This window comes from Hordeum vulgare, chromosome 2H, assembly GCF_904849725.1.
Source record: "Hordeum vulgare subsp. vulgare chromosome 2H, MorexV3_pseudomolecules_assembly, whole genome shotgun sequence".
Taxonomy (NCBI): domain Eukaryota; kingdom Viridiplantae; phylum Streptophyta; class Magnoliopsida; order Poales; family Poaceae; genus Hordeum; species Hordeum vulgare.
This window is the reverse complement of record NC_058519.1, coordinates 537,410,056-537,431,110: the sequence shown is the minus strand read 5'-3', so window position 1 is coordinate 537,431,110 and position 21,055 is coordinate 537,410,056.

Below are 21,055 nucleotides of genomic sequence, written 5' to 3'. Positions count from 1 at the left end.
CACTGGAGGCTTTGCTGGGCTCGGGGAGGCTTCGGCTTCTGCAGGGAGAACCAGCTCGTCGAGGCGGAGCTACTAGGGCACTCGGGAGGAAGTTCCTGCGGCTAGGGGCACGGCAGCTCGAGCTCGAGCTCTTGGCAATGGCGGCAGGAGGAGGGAGGAGAGAACCCGAGAGGTGGGGAGGAATGGATCACGGGAACGGATAGAGACACACTTGGGGAGGATAATCCTGCTGTCGCGCTGTCCTGGGGGGCACCGGAGGTCGCCACGGCGAAGCAGGAGGTGGAGGAGCCGTCGTGGTCGATCTCTCCTGTGCCAGAAGGCACAGGAAGAAGACGACCCTGCCCCCGGTGGCCTGGGCCTCCTCAGGGTGACAGGTAGGTTTTTCCTCACTTTTTTCTATTTTGTTTCTGTTTTAATTACTAACATTGCTTTCCATTTATTTTGGATTCAAAAGCAAACTAGAAATAGTTTGAAAAATGCTGGGGTGTTAGTTGGAACATTTCCAATCACCAATAAAGTTTTCAGCATTTTTGGAAACTATATATTTTTGACTTCAAATTTAAAACTTGAAACTAGTAGTCTTTTGCATTTATTTAAAATGCCAAATGTATTAAGAAAATGGTTTTCTTCATTGCTTATTTGTTTTCAAGAATTATAAAAAAAGTTGAACTTTTCTTGAGGCCATTTTGGGTTCATTGATTTGAATAAGTTTATAATTCCTTTGAATTTGAGAAGTGGCTAGGGTTTTTGAGTTTTCCTTCACCACTTGCTTTGTTCTTGTTGAAATTTCCTTAGATGCAATGCAAAGAAGATATGAGCACAATGCTAACTTGATTAGGGTTTCAGGGATGTGACAACTCACCCCCACTCAAAAGAATCTCGTCCCGAGATTTAGAAGTCGTCGGGAATAACGCAGGATACTCAAGTCAGAGACGATCCTCTCTTTCCCAAGTTGCCTCCTCAGAATGATTTGACCATTGAACTTTAAGAAACTTGAGGTTTCAACGTCGAGTGGTACGCTCAGCTTGATCAAGAATACGCATGGGGTATTCTCGGTATGAAAGGTTATCTTGGAGATCAAGCGTTTCATGGTCCACTTCAGGATAGGATCCGAAAAGCAACCCCTGAGTTGCGTGACGTGGAAGACATCATGAACCTTGGAAAGACGCGGAGGAAGTTCCAACTGGTAGGCAACTTCTCCTCGTTTGGCAAGAATGCGAAAAGGACCAATATAACTAGGAGCCAACTTGCCCTTGATACCGAATCGATGGGTACCCTTCAAAGGTGTAACCTGAAGGTAAGCCTTCTCGTCAACTTCAAAGGTCACAGCCTTATGATGACGATCATATTGGCTCTTTTGACGAGACTGGGCTGTTTTCAACTTTTCACGAATAATGCGAACCTGCTCTTCTGCATCCTGGATCATATCCGGGCCAAAGAGTTGCCTCTCTCCGGTTTCTGACCAATTAAGAGGTGTTCGACATCTTCGTCCATAGAGAACTTCAAAAGGGGCTTTGCCCAGGCTTGATTGATAACTATTGTTATAAGCAAATTCGGCGAATGGAAGGCACTTCTCCCAATTCATACCGAACAAAATAACACAAGCTCGGAGCATATCTTCTAGGATTTGATTCACTCTTTCTACTTGACCACTTGATTGAGGATGGAAAGCAGTGCTAAAAGATAAGTTAGTCCCCATAGCATTCTGAAAACTTTCCCAGAAGCGAGAAGTAAAGATACTCCCACGATCTGAGTTAATCTCCAGGGGAACACCATGAAGAGACACTATTCGAGAGATATATAACTCTGCTAGCTGGCTAGCTGTTATACTCTCACGAACTGGAAGAAAATGAGCTACTTTGGAGAGACAGTCAATGACCACAAACATAGCATTATTTGCTTTCTTGGTCTTGGGAAATCCGGTAATGAAATCCATACTAACTTTATCCCATTTCCATTTAGGAATAGCTTAAGGTTGAAGGGTGCCAGCAGGCCTTTGATGTTCTGCCTTAACTCGACGACAAACGTCGCAGTTAGCAACGAACTCAACAATTTCTCTCTTCATCCTAGTCCACCAGAACCTCTGGCGTAGGTCCTGATACATCTTAGTACTACCGGGATGAATGGTGAGAGGAGAATCATAAGCCTCCTTAAGGATCAATTGCCACAGACGTTTGCTCTTAGGAACCACTAAACGGTTCTGAAAGAACACAACACCTTTCCCATCGATGGAGAAATCCCTAGCGTTTCTGCTAGCAATATTCTCCTTGATCCGGGATATACCCTTATCATAAGCCTGCACGACTATGATCTGATCCCTAAGAGTAGACTTCGCCACCAGGGTAGAAAGGAATCCTTGAGGAACGATATGGAGATTTAACTTCCGAAATTCCTCAAAGAGATGTGGTTGACCTTGTTGTAGCATCAAATTGTTACAATAAGATTTACGACTTAGTGCATTAGCCATAACATTGGCCTTCCCCGGGGTGTAAGTTATCCCTAAGTCGTAATCCGAGATAACCTCAACCCACCGTCTTTGCCTGAGATTCAAATCCGGCTGGGTGAAGATATATTTCAGACTTTGGTGAGCAGTGAATATTTCGCAACGATTACCCAGAAGGTAATGTCGCCAGGTTTTTAGTGCATGGACCACAACTGCAAGCTCAAGATCATGTGTGGGATAATTATCCTCATGTGGACGTAACTGTCGAGATGCGTATGCAATCACATGACGATCTTGCATGAGAATGCAACCTAATCCTTGTCGCGAGGCGTCGCAATAGATAACAAAGTCCTTAGAAAAATCTGGTGGTAGCAACACAGGTGCGGAAGTCAGGCGTCTTTTCAGTTCCTGAAAACTATGCTCACACTGTGCTGTCCACTCGAACTTTTTATCCTTCTTGAGGAGTTCAGTTAGAGGTTTTGCAACCTTGGAGAAATTCTCGACAAAGCGGCGACAATAGCTCGCTAGACCAAGAAAACTCCTAACTTGCTTAATCGATTCAGGTTGAGTCCAATCAAGGACGGCTTGAACTCTCCCGGGATTGACATCAATACCCTTACCAGAGATTACGTGACCTAGATAGGTCACTTCTGGTAACCAAAATTCACATTTTGAAAACTTGGCATAAAGGCGATGCTCTCGAAGTTTCATCAATACCAGCCTTAGATGCTCGGCATGTTCTCGTTCGTTCTTCGAGTAGATGAGAATATCATCGAGGTATACCACGACGAATTTATCCAAATACTCCATGAAGATTGAATTCATCAGACGAGAGAAGGTGGCTGGGGCATTGGTTAAACCGAAGGACATGACGGTGTACTCGTATTGGCCATAACGAGTAACAAAAGCCGTTTTTGGAATGTCCCCGTTCTTGATCTTGATTTGACGGTATCCCAACCTCAAATCCATTTTGGAGAAGACTGACGATCCAGCGAGCTGATCGTACAGGTCGTCGATCCTGGGGAGCGGATACTTGTTCTTTATGGTGACCAGATTAATTGGTCGGTAATCTGCAACCATCCGATCCGTTCTGTCTTTATTCTTGACGAAGAGGACGGGACAAGCCCAAGGAGAAGAACTAGGACGAATGAAACCTTTATTCAAGGCCTCATCTAGTTGCTTCTTAAGCTCGGCTAGCTCCAGGGGTGCCATCTTATATGGTCTTCTGGCTATTGGAACAGTTCCCGGAACAAGATCTATCACGAACTCTACATCTCTGTCAGGTGGAATTCCTGGCAGTTCCTCTGGAAAAACATCTGGGAAGTCACGGACTACCGGAATGTCCTCAAGTTCCGGAAGGGGGTTGGCATTTGGCAGCTCGAGTAGAGACATTGACTATCTCACCCGAGGGATGGGTAAGCTGAACATTTCTAGTATGAGTATCAATCTTGGTATAATGAGCTGACATCCAGTCCATACCCAAGATGATATTAATATCCGAAGATTTCAGGGCTATCAATGAGGCTAGAAAAACTAGCCTGTCTACTAGAATTTCATTGTCATTGGTTATCCTAGAGGTTTGCCATCTACTACCAGGAGTTTGGACAACCAATGGAATTGGCATATCACAAAAAGACATGTTATGCAACTGTGCATAACTTTCTGAAATGAAGGAATGAGAAGACCCAGTGTCAAAGAGAACAGACGCTGGGTGATGGTTAACAAGAAGCGTACCCAGTATGACGTCGGGATCCCCTGCAGCTTCTTCTGCGGAGACATAGTTCACACGGCCACGTGCAGGTGTTGGCTTCACATAGTAAGCTTTGCCCGACTTGCCTTGCCCGACGGACTTTCCGGGTTGCTTGGCACCCACATTCTGAGGACACTCATGGGAATAGTGCCCTGGTTCTCCACACTTGTAGCATATCACTTGGTTGGCACGTGGTGCAACATTGCTAGCTGGACCACCATAAGTTTTTTCTGGAGGGTTGGTCTGATTTGTCTGAGGCGCCACGTAGGATGGCCTCGGAGTATATCTTGGCGGCAGAGAACTGTTCGGAACCCACAACCTGCATTTTGGAAACGCGGAGCCAAAAGACGAGCCAAAGTCACGGGAGTGCTTCCTTGTGGCTTCAAAGTCGGTATGACCAGTCTTGGCACTGATCACCTTGTTGACCAGGGCTTGGAAGCTTGCACACTCGTGGAGGCGCAGATCACGACGAAGCTCAGGGCTCAGACCCTTACAAAATCTTTCTTGCTTCTTGGCGTCAGTAGACACCTCCTTTGTTGCATAGCGGACGAGGTTACCGAACTCGCGGCTATAGGCATCAACAGACAACTTGCCCTGGGTGAATGCACAGAACTCCTCTCTCTTTCTGTCCATCAGGCCCTCTGGAATATGGTGGAGACGGAAGGCTGCACTGAAGTCTGCCCATGTGGCTGCTGGTTGAGCAGGACGCATAGCTTCAAAGTTCTCCCACCACAGATTGGCGGGTCCTTCCAGAAAATGCGCCGCGAAGGTCACCTTGTCGGCCTCAGCAACATTCGAAGAGCGAATCTTACGTGAGATACTGCACAACCAATCATCAGCGTCGAGAGGATCGACGGAGTGATGGTACTTTGGAGGATTCAGCTTCACGAAGTCATTGAGGGACACTGCAGCATTCCTAGGCTGACGAGCCGTATTCTGCTCAATATGCTCTAACAGTCGGTTGGTCTCCCTTTTGTTCCTCTCTGCCTCAAGCATAACTTCCGCCACAGAGGGCGGGTGAGGCAGGTCTTCCCGCGACGCTTGACTACCCTCGCCTTGCTCATGAGCAGGGGCACTGTTCAACCTGGTGAACACCATCCTGACAAACAAACTCACAGCTTAGACCAATATCATTATCAAGACTAGCTATGGATTAGGAATGCACTAAACACATGGAATGCGGAAATGAGTATCGGAACAACATGGTAACAAGCAACTGCTATATATACACCATGGTTCATACACACCCTTACATAGTTCAGTACAACCTTAACCGAAGAGCAAACTACTGAAATTATGAAACTACTCATCAGAGGCTTACAAGCTTCCTATACATTATTTTCTAGGCCTCCGGAATTCATTTCACATCACAAGCATACTTCACAAGTCACACAGGACTGTGAATGCACGGCTACTACCATACTATCCTTCCACTCACAGCTTAGGCATCCGCATAGAACATCTCATAGAGATTGCCTCCATGGCCTGGAAGCTCAACCTGCGGATCGGGAAACACTCTGGCCTGAGATCCCTGGGATCCATAAGGACACGGATGTGGCCTTGGTCCCCTGACTGGTTGTAGTAGGGGTCCCCGAAGAGGGGTGACTCCTCCTATAGCTGGCCAGTCAACGTGGGCCGGAAGATGGGTCCTAACAGGGTTCAGCATCTCCATATCTCCGTACCCTGTCTGGACTACCGGTGCCAGCTGCGTCAAAGCCGTCCATAGACGGGCACGTGTAGCATAAAGCTCCATGCGGAGAGCACGAGCATCCCTATCTCTGTTCTCTAGCATCTCAGCAGTGGACTGCAATAGCGGATCCTCCATAGAGGAATCAAAATAAACCCCGCTGAGATATCCCTCTTCACTAGGCTGAGAGGCAGGAACATAGTAGAACTCTGAATTCTGCAGTAGTGCATGTCTCGCTCTCATAATGGTCAGCATTGAATAGGCAACATCTTGTACTGCCATGTCAACAGTGACTCCCAATCCATAGGACCAATGGATTAGCTGCTCAGCTCCAGGGTAGTCTGGAAATACCCTAACAGTGCAGATATACTGGCTCTGGTTGAAGTCTCGGTACTGTTCCTCCATTGTGTACTCTGGGTACCAGCGGTAACCGCACACTGACATCACCCTGACCAACATGGCCGTATGACTCAGCATATCAATGCACCTGGTCAGACGAACCACCTGACGAGAAGGACGGCCAGGCATATGAAAATAGAGAGTAATGCAAAAGCATTAGAGCTCTGAATGCAAAATTGGGCAGCATAACGGCTGTAAATGCTAAAAAACAATTTTGAGACAACCCAAAAATAGAATAGCGTAACCACTCAACTATCAAGTTCAATTCTCTGATCATCGAACCTACTTCCTTTTCCCTAGGGATGAAAGAAACCCAATATAACTCTCGACCCGTAGTCTTATAATCTACCGATCAGAAACACGAGCCTAGAAGAAGATGAGTAACCTAGTTCTTAATTCCCGCAGAAAAGACGAGGATGACCATAATAGAATACTTGAGAAGAGAACAAGAGTCTTACGTTCCCTTCCACAAACAATTCCCTTATATATAACTAAAGCAGTTCTAGACTCAACTTCGACCAGTTTGGCTTAGTAGTCCTACAGTCAGTGAGGCTCTGATACCAACGCTGTCGGGACCCCGATCCTAAGCCATAGGAATCCAACATGTAACACATCGCATCTCTTTGCGGTCTCATGCACGGTTAACCCCACGGCTGCAGCCTTACCTTAGCCGGGACCGTTTGCGCCTTTTGACTCGCGTATGCAATTGTGTCGCTAGCAATCCAATGACAAAGAACCAGGATCGACATGTCTAGTCATAAACCAAAGTGGCAGTTCCGCACAGGGACATGCATACATGACCCAGCAAAGCAGGTGTCGGTCACCAGCGAATGTAGACGAGTCGTAGCAAGCTACAAGGACTACATTACATCGCGTGACATTTCCCCAAAGGAGACAGACACAACAGCTAAGAAGGACACACGCCGGTCAACCAATGTGTCTGGAGCAATACCGAGCTACCATGGATCGTTAGATCACAAAGGGGCATTTCCCTGTAAGGAATGCTACTAAAGTCTACGGCTAGGTAATCGAACCCCATACATATCAAGTACGACACACGTACGCATGACATACCGATATGTATAGATACATCGATGGCATCACAACATAACCATAAACATACAAGCTTTATTTAAGAGGCTCGTAAGAGCCACACATATAATATTACACAGTAGGGGTCCCACGACCCATCATAACAGTATTTCAGTTACAAGCCAGCGGAAGTAAATAAACTGTCTGAGTACAGACAGGTGAAACTAGAAGGCACATGGCCTGACTATACTACAGACCCAACCTAGGGCCAGATCTTAGCTGGGACACCAGCTACTCGTCGTCGTCGATGTCTAGGAAGAACCCTCCATTAGGGTCACTAACAACCTCTGGAACAATTATTAAACAAACATGAGTACGGAGGTACTCAACAAGACTTTAGGATAACTATCTACTCATGCAATGTATCAATAAGGAATTGTGGGGTTTCATGCGGAAAGCCAGCATTTGACTCGTGGCTAGACAACTTGCATTTTTAAATAATTTTGACAACTTGATTTCTCGCACACGAGTCCACTAACACCACAACAATACTCCATCGTGGAACCATTCCGTCTCCATACGGAAATGCCGTCCACGACACTCACGCTCATCTTGACAATTTTATGAGTAGCCATTGAAGTTATCTATGAACAACATATGTCTCCAAGTAGTCCATATCCGCGGACGCGGCTATTCGAATAGATCATAACCCTGCAGGGGTGTACTTCTTCACACACGCTCTCGCCACTTATCGCCATGTGCACGTCATGCACCTCGGCAACCTTCAAGCGGAAGCCCAGCGAGGGAGTCGGCCACGACCGTTAACCACGCTAATACTTAGTCCAGGTTTATCGCCTATCTGAGGGTAACCCGCACGAAAGTCCGGCCGAGGTTTCCGCCACGGCCCCAAACGATGTGCGCAGGGTTCCCAAGCCCACCATCCGGGTGCCACTTGGTACACCGTGCCACTGCCTACCGCATCACAGCCCACCTCTCAGGTCAGCACTATGCACGGCCTCCAACATGACTATAAACACAAGAAACTACTTGCAACTCCTGGACCGAGTACTAAGCAATTAATAAGTCGAGTGGGGTCACATTTCAGGGCCCAGCATGTGGTAGTATCTCGTCTTGGATTACATACACGGAACTCAGTTCCTAAGGACGGTTCCAATGAAACAACCCACCATGTACTCCTACATAGCCTTTCACCGATACCTTTACCAAATCAGGTTCAACACACAACCTTTACTTACTGAACACAATCTCACAATTCTGTTCATCTCCCAGATGACAGACCATACACAACTCTAAGCATAGCATGCATAGCGGGATAAGGCACATCATGGCTCAAACAACTACCAGATATGCTAGGTTGCAAGGTTCAGCTATTTACTGTGACAAGGACAGGTCATGCAAAGGAAGTGGGTTCAACTAACGTGGCAAAAGCATTTGAGCATTTGATCCTAATGCAATAAGTAAGTGCAGGAGCGAGAACATGGGATTTATCGGGATGATCAAAATGGTTGCTTGCCTTGTTGCTCAAAGGAGGGACAATATCCGTCAGTCGGATATTCAGTGGAATCCGGAGAAGCGGAGCCTACCGAAAGGAATGACAACAATCAATAACAATCATGTGCAACAAGATGATGCATGAGCATGGCATGATGATGCAAGGTGGTATACTATTATAGCTAACATTTATTAGCTTTGAAGTTGATTTGAATTAAACTCAAATATCACTTCAAACGAGGTATTCTCAAATACCATTTTAATTGATTCGACCTGATGCTCAGATCTACTTGTTATTTTACATGCATGTAAATGACATGTTAAGTTGCTGGTTTGTGATTGAACAATGTTTGACCATGTCATTTGAAGTGGAATTCAAATGATTTCCAAATTCCATCTCCAAAGTATTTATAACATTTAACTTATTCATTGTTCTATATGTTTGGGTCCAGTAACATTTTCAAACATGTTTGAAAATGACATATTCTGATTCCTTGGATTTTTCGGATACTTTTTGATATATAAATTATTTTCATTGGAGTTACAGATTAATTTCTATGATTTTTAGAAGTTTTGGCATTTCTCTGGAATTCTTTTAAATCAGAAATCCATTTATTGCGTCATAACTACATCAGCAATGCGTCATCAGGTCAACTGACCTGGTCAGGTCAAACCTGACAAGGGGGACCCACGAGTCAGCGTCTCAGGAGCTAATCCCGCGCTGACCAGCCCCTAAGTGGGTTTGACCCACTGCTAGGGCCCACTGTCAGTGGCTGCTTAGTGCTAAACTACCGGGGTTAGGCCGGCCACGTCGTCCCCCACCGGAGACTGACCGACGGCGACCAGATCCGCGGCGGAACTTCGCCGGAGATGCGCTAACTCGTGCTGTGGTGCTCGGAAACAGTTGCCGAGAGCACTGGGATGATCCCCAGGCTCGGCCTCATCCAGCACTGGCCTCAGGGAGGGCTATGGGTGGCCGGAGCATGCCGGCGACGAGCCGAGGCGGCTGTCGGAGCTCGTGTTCGTCGGTCCAGTGGGTAGGGGGCACAAATCTGAGGGGAAGGAGAGGGGAAATGATCACAAGCTCACGGTGGAGGTGAAGCTAGGCTCAGACTGCTAGGGGAGGGGCTGTAGCCGGCGATCCACCGTCGATTTGCCGGCGGATGAAGGTTGAAAACGATGGCTCGGGGAGGCTTCGGCTTCTGCAGGGAGAACCAGCTAGTCGAGGCGGAGCTACTAGGGCACTCGGGAGGAAGTTCCTGTGGCTAGGGGCACGACAGCTCGAGCTCGAGCTCTTGGCAATGGCGGCAGGAGGAGGGAGGAGAGAACCCGAGAGGAGGGGAGGAATGGATAACGGGAACGGATAGAGACGCGCTCGGGGAGGATAACCCTATTGTCGCGCTGTCCTGGGGGGCACCGGAGGTTGCTACGGCGAAGCAGGAGGTGGAGGAGCCGCCGTGGTTGATCTCTCCTCTGCCAGAAGGCAGAGGAAGAAGACGACCCTGCCCCCGGTGGGCTAGGCCTCCTCAGGGCGACATGTAGGTTTTTCCTCACTTTTTTTCTATTTTGTTTCTGTTTTTATTACTGACATTGCTTTCCATTTATTTTGGCTTCAAAAGTGAACTATAAATAGTTTGAAAAATGCTCGGGTGTTAGTTGGAATATTTCCAATCACCCATAAAGTTTTCATCATTTTTGGAAACTATATATTTTTGAATTCCAATTTAAAACTTGAAACCAGTAGTCTTTTGCATTTATTTAAAATGCCAAATGTATTAAGAAAATGGTTTTCTTCATTGCTTATTTATTTTCAAGAATTATCAGAAAAGTTGAAATTTTCTTGAGGCCATTTTGGGTTTATTGATTTGAATAAGTTTATAATTCCTTTGAATTTGAGAAGTGGCTAGGGTTTTTGAGTTTTCCTACACCACTTGCTTTGTTCTTGTTGAAATTTTCTTAGATGCAATGCAAAGAAGATATGAGCACAATGCTAACTTGATTAGGGTTTCAGGGATGTGATAGTTAGTTCAGATATGGACAGATTTATAAATTAACGTATGGGGTCATCTCGGAGATGCTATATGTCGTTTCCGACCTCATTTAAAATGCCTAGATAGGTAGTTTAATTACGCTTCACCTCTTGCCATGTATAACCACATTAATATTGCCGTGTACCTAATCGGTATAGAACTAAATAATTGGTATGTGGAGTTTCGTCAATATGCAACACGTTTGAGTGTTTGAGTGTTGTGATTTGACATGCCATGTCTTGCATATATTCAACCGATCATGCATCTTATTAGGTTGTGCATCATGTTGTGCATTTGGCGTGGTGAATATCTGTGTTGATGCTTGTTTCTGGTTTGCTTCGTCTCGATAGAGTTCCGCAAGCGTGTCGCATTGTGAGGACCCGTTCGACTACATCGGTTCGTCTGCTTAACGGAGTCGTTCTTCTTCCAAGCGGGATCTCAGGCAAGATGACCATTACCCCAGATAACATTACTATCATTGCCATGCTAGTATTACCGTTTCTATCGTTATGTCTCGCTGCCTACCACATGTTAAATATAAGCCTCCCAACATTGCCATGAAAACGTTCAACCTGTTCACAACCTAGCAAACCACTGCTTGGCAATGTTACCGCTTGCTTAACCTTGTGTTAGCGTTGCTAGTTGCAGGTGCAGTGGTTTCCATGTGATAACATGGGTTCCTTGTTATATCACACTATTAAATGCTATTTAATTTAATGCAACTATATACTTGGTAAAAGGTGTAAGGCTCGGCCTTTCTAGCCTGATGTTTTATTCCACCATTGCCCCCTTAGTTTCGGCTACCGGTGTTATGTTCCATAATTGAGCCCTCCTAACACGATCGGGGTTGTTATGGGGACCCCCTTGACAATTTGTTTTAGATTAAAGCTGGTCTGGCAAGGCCCAACATTGGTACTATATTTGCCCAACATAATAATTCTGTTAATACTAAAAGCATAGGGCGTCATGAACCCGAGGAGTAATTCTACATAATACAGGGAGGGCCAGTGCTGATGGTGATGGGGACCCCCTTGATAATTCGTTTTAGATTAAAGCTGGTCTGGTAAGGCCCAACTATGGTACTACATTTGCCTGATAACTAATGAACTGCATAGGGAGTAATTAACCCAAGGATAATTTAATCAACCCCCGGGCCAGTGCTCCTCATGAGTGTTGGTCCAAAACAAAGCAGCTTATTAATGCTACCCGTGGCAACTCGGTGTTTGTCGTGGTAACCATCGCTCATTCATCGTGTCCTGAGAACAAGATACGCGGCTCCTATCGGGATCATCGACACGCCGGGCGGCCTTGCTGGATTAGTTTTACCTCTGACGAATGTCTTGTGAATCAGGATTCCGGTCATGTTTTGGGTAATCTCAGAGTTGAGGTTTTCCACTAAGGAGTCCGACGAGATCGCCAGCTTCGTGATCGAGGATTTCTATGCGGCTTGTTGTAATTTGTGATGGACTAGTTGGAGCACCCCTGCAGGGTTAAATCTTTCGGAAAGCCGTGCCCGCGGTTATGTGGCAACATGGAAACTTTGTTTAAAACTGGTTCTAGACAACTTGAAGTTAATTAATTAAATATGCTAACTGAGTGCGTAACCGTGACTGTCTCTTTCGTGAGCTCCTTCTCCGACGGAGGACACGGTGGGGTTATGCTTGATGTAAGTAGATGTTCAGGATCTTCCCCCTCTTATTTCTTGTACTCGTAAGTTAGCCACCTCATATAATGCTTAGTTGCTTGCTGCAGCCTCACCACTTAACCATACCTCACCCATTAAGCTTTGCTAGTCTTGATACCTTTGGAAATGAGATTGCTGAGTCCCCTGTGGCTCACAGATTACTACAACACCAGTTGCAGGTACAAGTAAAGGTTACTTGACGCGAGCGCGTTGATTGTTCATTTGGAGTTGCTTCTTCTTCTTCTTCTTCTTCTTCATCGATCTAGGATGGGTTCCAGGCCGGCAGCCTGGGATAGCAAGGATGGACGTCATTCTCTTTTCTCGTTTGTTTTCTTCCGTAGTCGGACCCTGCTCTTCTTCGTGATATTTATGTATTGTACTGATGTAACTCTGATGTAGCTTGTGGCGAGTGTAAGCCAATTCCATATACTCTTCTCTTGAGTACATGTACTTGTAACGATATCCATTCTTGCGAAACGATGAGATGCGCTTCTATCCCTGACGAGGCCCTCGCGCCAAATTAAGGATAGGATCGCATCTTGGGCATTACAAAGTTGGTATCAAAGCAGTACCGACCTAGGAGCCCCCTTGATTGATCGAACTTGGCCGAGTCGAGTCTAGTGAAAAACTGCTTTGAGTCTAGTTATATATCAGAGAGTAGGATTCTTTTTTCTCCTCTTCTGTGTTGTGGTGAGGAATCTTGACATAATAATTTTAATTCTACTCCTCTTCTCACTCAAAAAAACAATTAGGATCACGCGGATATTTTTGGAATCTATATGATGCCGATGTGACGGAGTTCTGTCTTGGTGCCTCCTGTCTGACTTGATTTATTCCGGGGAGTTGAGCTTCAGGCGATTCTTGATCACATCGCTATCATTCAGATTTCTTAGTATCTCAGGACGAAGGATGTTCGAAATTGCTTCAATACTAGTAGTGGCAAGAGGAGTCCGTCTTCCCCAGTACTGATGCAGAGAGTTCCGGATGTATCGCCATACTTAGTATAGTTGTGATTACGAGTGTCTGAAATAGATGAGGTTCCGAGATTCTGGTTATGTATTGACGGATGTGATACACTGGACGGGTTAGTATAGGAGTTGAGTGATATATTACTCCTTGTATCCGTGGACCAGATTGCATGACCAGAAATTTCGGGAGTTCTTAGGTGGGAATTCAAGTAGTTACTTATAGGACAATCTTCCAACAAATGCATGATGTTAGGTTGGGGTTAGACATCTAGTGGATTCGTTTGTTCACGGTCGACTTACAACGGTTCTCGTTGTGTCTTAAAGAGTCCTTGTAGCTTGCTACGACTCGGGGATTCTTCGTATGTCGTGTGCACTACCTTGCATAGGACGGCTACTGTAAGGATCAAGCCCGTGCGATCGTGTCCACGAAAATATCGGATGAAATATCTCTCATGAATTTGTTCCAGCTTGTTTCATAAGCCGCAACCTTTGTTTTTGTTGGAATATGGTAATTCGAGTTGCTTCGATGTCAAACGGTGAATTCATATTTTTTTTCCAAGAGGTGTTCTCATATTGTTATGGGAGTGCTGATTCTTTTACTTAGTTAGATTGTCTTATAATTCTTGTCAACTGGAGTTGTCATATCTATTCTTTTTCAACCGGCGTGCTTCTTTTCAAGTGAATTCTATCCTCTCCATTTTTGCAAGATCAATCTCTCTTTTCTTTCCGGAGTTGTCTCATCTGTCCCAAGTTGTCTTTGTTTTCCCCGCCCTCCCGCCCTTTTTCTCTAGTGATTGGATTTCATCCAAGTGCATTTCATTGCATTCTTGCTTCCGCTATCTTTTGTTTTCTCTCGTATCCGGTGATTCATTGTGAAGATTCTCAGGAGCTTCGTGTTCATCTTTATTCATTCTTGTTATCTTTTCCGGTGAATTCAATTCAGTTATCCGTGTCATCATATCCTTTTCATCCTTGTAATTCTTTCCCATGTTGGAGATTCTTATCAGCCTATCTTGTTTATTCATTCCTCTCTTCTCTATCCGGAGTGCTAAGGTATCTCAGAAGTTTTGGTTTTCAATTCTTTCAATTATTTCGAGGTCCCAGCCTCATCTAGTTTTTCTTTATACCGGTGCAATATCTCTCTGTCTAATCAGTTGTTTCAATAGAGTTTTCTTTTGAGTGGGCCCATAACCCACATGTTCTTTCCGAGGATCTTTCTGGCTCTTCTCATCTTTCTGGAGTCCTCTAATTCTTTTCAACTATGATGTAAGTATGAATTTCATCTGTCATATTCCTTCCTCAAGTTCAATTTGAAGTAATTATCATATTTGTCTCAACCTTTCATTCTTCATTATTCCGGAATGTCTCAGTAGTTCTTGGTGTTGTTTCTCGTCATCATTTTTAGCTTGGAAGACCGAAGGAGTGTTTCTCTGAAGTCTTGCTCCATTCTTCTAAAGATTGTCATCTCAGCTTCGTGTTATCCTCTCATTTGTTCCAATCATGAGTAATCCATTTCTTGCTATCTGGTGCATTTGTGAGTTGTTTTCATTCTTGATCCTCCGAAGGCCATCATTCAGAAGATTTCTTTGTTCTCAGCTTTCAGCTTTTGTTCTCAAATTCTTCTCAATTGTTGTCTCTTCGTTCGTCTCTCAATTATTCTGGTGCCTTGTTCGAGTTTTTCTGTCACGTGGCTCATGATATCAATTCCTTTTATCAAGGTGTTCTTTAGATTCTTGTGGTAGTAGTTCTCATTTTTCTTCTTTGTTCTTTCTTGCCAAGAGCTACTTGCTATTCTTTCTAACGGAGGATTTGTGATATTTCTCTCTTCAATCTACCATCTTGTTCTTTCAAGATCATGTTGTTCCCTTGTTCAATTTAGTTGTTTGTTGTGAATCTTGTCTAGTTTTCCTATCTTATCGAATTTTTGTCCCCTTGTCCTACCGAAGTGCTGCCGAAATTTTCTATGAATTCTTGCTTGTTTCTCATGTCATTCTTCATCTCTTTGCAACCTTTAAGGATTTAGGTTTCACTCGTTTATCAAAGGAGCAACTAAGTTTTACCTCTTGCTTTCTCATCCTTTCCCCCTTTCATTCTTGGATCTCGGGTCGAGATCCTCTTGTAGTGTAGGAGAGTTGTGATAGCCCGAGACCAACGCCCCAGAAAATTCCCTTTATTCTGTTTTCGTCGTGTGATTATTTTTATTTGTCGCATCATCATCGCATCATGCGCATCATCCACATTGCATCGGCATCCCGTTACCGCCGATTTTCAAACTTCCATCCGTTATTAGTTGTCGGTTCTCTCGGTTCTCTCGGTTCTCGTCGTTGTCCGTTTTGAGCCCGACCACACTCGCACGCGCCCGCGGCATCGTCAAAACCTTGTTTTTAAAAGTCTGTATAAAACTTCCTCTGATTAGGTTGAAACTTGGCGTGCGGCCTTATTTAGCTACAGATAGGCCGCTGCCAAATTTCTTCGGAATCGGAGTCCGTCTGGTACCCAAACGGTCGACCGTAGCGGCACCATATTCGGTCTATCGTCGGACGTTTTTTGGTGTTTTAAAAATCATGTTGCCGGGTGCCGTTTCCCTCTCTTCCCCGGCTACCCTACTCTACACGGTTACTTAACCCGTCCCCGCGTGCGAAACCGTCCGATTTAGATCGCGCGATTGAAACCGGGGCGAAAAACTCCTAAACCTAGCCCCCCATTGTTATAAATAGACCCCCATGCCATTTTATAGTCAGCCTCTGTCTCTCTCCCTCGTTTCCCGTGCTAACCCTAACCCTAGCCTCCTCGCTCCTCCCTCAGCCGCCGGGGCCCGCTCGAGCCCATCCGAGGCCCGTCGGGCCTAGATCCATTTGCCGCCCAGGCTGTGCTCACGGGAGAGCCTCGAGCTCCCTCCCATGGCGCCCCTCCCCGAGGCAGCCAGCCCCCGAGTAGCTCCCTCCTCCCACAGCCCTGCCCGAGCAGCAGCCGGAGCGCCGCCCCTCGCCGGTCGCCACCCCGCTGCCAGTGACCTATAGTCCAGACCCCGCGCTGGACCCTCTCCTCCTTCTCTTCTCCTCTCCCTCTCTAATCGCTCCTCTCCATCTCTCTCCTGCAGGAGGATCCTTGGCCGTCACATGGAGCTGTGCACCGCCGCCCGTAGCGCGCCTCGCCGTCCTTGGCCTCCCTGCCGGCCAGCCCCGCCCGTTCCCATAGGCCGCCGCCTGCCCCTGCTCCCTGCCACCGCCTCCTGTCCAGATCGGACGAGGAGCACAACGAGGGAACCGCCTGCGCTCGCCCCTCCCACTCGCCAGCGTCCGTGTGGGCCGACCTCCCGCAGCGGCCCAGCTCGCCGTGTCGTTGCCCCAGCTGAGCAGCGCCTTGCCCGGCCTGCTCTTCCATGCAGGCGCCTCGGCCTCCTCCAGCGTGCCCCCTTGGCCCACTCCTGTCTGCCTCCTTTCCTCCTTGGTCCGAGCCCACTAGGTGAACGCCTCCGCTAAGCCCGGCCCGTAGAGCGTTTTATTAAATTGCGCCTCCCTGTTTCGGCCCGTTAGCTATTGTTTTTTAGGATTTCATTTTAATAATTTCAGGAATTAGGATATATTTCAAACTCCCGTAGTTTATTATTCGTGCGTTGGATCAGAACAAATTATATATGAAACTTGTGTAGTTTTTCGCATAGATTCATAATTTGCAATTTGCATGCATGTTTGAAGTGATTTGACTTGCCATATGCCTAGAAACGCGTGTTGTCCTAATAGGTTGTTTATTCTGTAGTCATATTCGTGTGTGTCCGGATTGCTCAAATGCCGTAGATGAAATGCTCATGTTTTTAGGGACCTTTTGCCTGGTATTTTAGAGTAGTGGTTTTCATTTTTGCATGTAGGGTTCCATCGCTAGTTTGCTATATCATTATTAGGACATATTCTCGCATATTTGTGTGGCATTATTTTTATTTTGCAACCCCACATGTTATATATGTTTTTGGGATAGAAAAATCCATAGAATTTAACTGTGCATTTAGTTTTAGCTTTTGAGAAAGTTAGTGCGCGTGATATTTTGCCGTGTTGCCGTTTTGTTTATTTTGTGTGATTTAATCCATGCATGATATGAAGGAGTTGTCAACTAGATATATGCCCTTGGATGTGTAGGCTAGGCTGTGGTAATTTTGGATGCAATAGAAATCCATGTTTAGGTGTAGTTTGCTTGTTCTCAACTTGCTAGAAAATAATGCTGATTTCGAGATGCTGAAATATTTCTAAGTCTGAAATCTGTTATATTTTGTTGTTGTCTTGTCATGAGTTTATCTGGTGATCTGTAGCTCTTTTGAGGTCGGTGCAATGGAGTTATTTGTAGACCTTAAGATTCTCTAGCATGCCGTGAATTTTCATGCCATTTGGTGCCCTGTAGCATATAGTTTTGTTGCTGTCAATATGCCTTCAGATCGAAAACTGCATTGTCATAAACTGATATTTTCACTAAGTCTGAAACTGTGTGTGAGATACCATTTTGTGAGTTCTTTTCCTAGTGATCCATGCTTCCATGCTAAATGTTATTAGTAGTTTGTGGTAGTGCATCTTTCCCTCTACTGTATCATGCCTTGGTTGAGCATTTTGGATTTGTGTAGCTAGTTGTTCGAGGGTGTAGAAAATGCTATGTGGCTGATTTTGGCAGATTATGACTATTTCTTGTATAGCTTGTATTTGTTGAACCGTTGCTCGTTTTGATCGTGTCCTATATGTAACTTCCTTAGAATCTCGTGTAATTTCATATTATCTTGCTGGTTGTATGTTTTGAAATGCTCGTGACTGTTGTTGCACACATATTGCATTCATGCCATCATATCTTGCGGTGTTCGTATCTTTTGAACCGTAGCTCTGTTGGAGATGTTCTCCATGTGTAAATTGATTGAAACGACGCGTAGAATCACATGAATCTATTTGGTTTGCTGTTAAACAAATATTTAAAAGTGTTAGTTCAGATCTGGATAGATTTATAAACTAACGTATGGGGTTATGTCGGAGATGCTATATGTCATTTCCGACCTCATTTAAAATGCCTAGATAGGTAGTTTAATTACGCTTCACCTCTTGCCATGTATAACCACATTAATATTGCCGTGTACCTAATCGGGATAGAACTAAATAATTGGTATGTGGAGTTTCGTCAATATGCAACTCGTTGTATATTGAACTTCACTTAATGTGTAGAGTTTGAGTGTTGTGATTTGACATGCCATGTCTTGCATATATTCAACTGATCATGCATCATATTAGGTTGTGCATCATGTCGTGCATTTGGCGAGGTGAATATCTGTGTTGATGCTTGTTTCCGGTTTGCTTCGTCTTGATAGAGTTCCGCATGCGTGTCGGATTGTGAGGACACGTTCGACTACATTGGTTCGTCTGCTTCACGGAGTCGTTCTTCTTCCAAGCGGGATCTCAGGCAAGATGCCCATTTCCCCAGATACTATTACTATCATTGCCATGCTAGTTTTACCGCTTCTATTGTTATGTCTCGCTGCCTACCACATGTTAAATATAAGCCTCCCAACATTGCCATTAAAACCTTCAACCTGTTCACAACCTAGCAAACCACTGATTGGCTATGTTACCGCTTGCTTAACCTTGTGTTAGCGTTGCTAGTTGCAGGTGCAGTGGTTTCCATGTGATAACATGGGTTCCTTGTTATATCACCCTATTAAATGATATTTAATTTAATGCACCTATATACTTGGTAAAAGGTGGAAGGCTCGGCCTTTCTAGCCTGGTGTTTTGTTCCACCTTTGCCCCCTTAGTTTCGGCAACCGGTGTTATGTTCCATAATTGAGCGCTCCTAACACGATCGAAGTTGTTATGGGGACGCCCTTGACAATTCGTTTTTGATTAAAGCTGGTCTGGCAAGGCCCAACATTGGTACTATATTTGCCCAACATAATAATTATGTTAATACTGAAAGCATAGGGCATCATGAACCCGAGGAGTAATTCTACCTAATACAGGGAGGGTCAGTGCTGGTCCATAACAGAGCAGCTTATTAACGCTACCCATGGCAACTCGGCATTTGGCGTGGTAACCATCGCTCATCCGTCGTGTCCTGAGAACGAGATTCGCGGCTCCTATCGGGATCGTCGACACGTCGCGCGGCCTTGGTGGATTAGTTTTACCTCTGACGAATGTCTTGTGAATCGGGATTCCGATCATGCTTTGGGTATTCTCAGAGTTGAGGTTTTCCACTAAGGAGTCCCATGAGATCGCGAGATTCGTGATCGAGGATTTCTATGCGGCTTGTGGTAATTTGTGATGTTCTAGTTGGAGCACCCCTACAGGGTTAAATCTATCAGAAAGTCGTGCCCGCGGTTATGTGGCAACGTGGAAACTTTGTTTAACACTGGTTCTAGACAACTTGAAGTTAACTTAATTAAAATATGCTAACTGAGTGCGTAACCGTGACTGTCTCTTTCGTGAGCTCCTTCTCTGATCGAGGACACGATGGGGTTATGCTTGATGTAAGTAGGTGTTCAGAATCATTCGGTTGATCATCAGTAGTACACGACCGCTATGCGTAGATCTCCCCCCTCTTATTTCTTGTACTCGTAAGTTAGCCACCTCATATAATGCTTAGTCGCCTGCTGCAACCTCACCACTTAACCATACCTCACCCATTAAGCTTTGCTAGTCTTGATACCTTTTGAAATGAGATTGCTGAGTCCCCTGTGGCTCACAGATTACTACAACACCAGTTGCAGGTACAAGTAAAGGTTACTTGACGCGAGCGTGTTGATTGTTCATTTGGAGTTGCTTCTTCTTCTTCTTCTTCTTCATCATCATCATCGATCTAGGATGGGTTCCAGGCCGGAAGCATGGGATAGCAAGGATGGTCGTCGTTCTCTTTTCTTGACTGTTTTCGTCCGTAGTCGGACCCTGCTCTTTTTCGTGATATTTATGTATTATACTAATGTGACTCTTATGTAGCTTGTGGAGAGTGTAAGCCAATTCCATATACTCTTATCTTCAGTACATGTACTTGTAACGATATCCATTCATGCGAAACGATGATATGCGCTTCTATCCCTGACGAGGCCGTCGCGCCAAATTAATGATAGGATCGCATCTTGGGTGTTACATACGGCTTCTTATATATTGGGGTTGTACCGGGTGCAAGCTCGATGAAAAATTCTATCTCTTGGTCTGGTGGCGTACCTGGTAGCTCATCTGGAAATACATCTGGAAATTCAGATACTACTGGAACGTCTTTCAATTCACTGGCTTCTGTCTGGTTTAACCTTGCTTTGCTAGATTTTTCCCTCCGTAGGGCTGCGATAGTTACCTTTTTACCTTGATGATGAGTGAGGGTGACCGTCCGATTAAAGCATTCAATGAATCCCTTGTTGGCGTTTAGCCAGTCCATTCCCAAAATAATATCCACGGTGTTGCTTTCGATAACAATAAGATTTTCCCAAAACATCAAATCTTTGATTTTAGTCGTAACATTCTTGCAATATTCTTGAGTACTGTGTTGTACTCTCGGGGACTTCATAGTCATTGAGTTTTCCAAGGGGAGGGTTG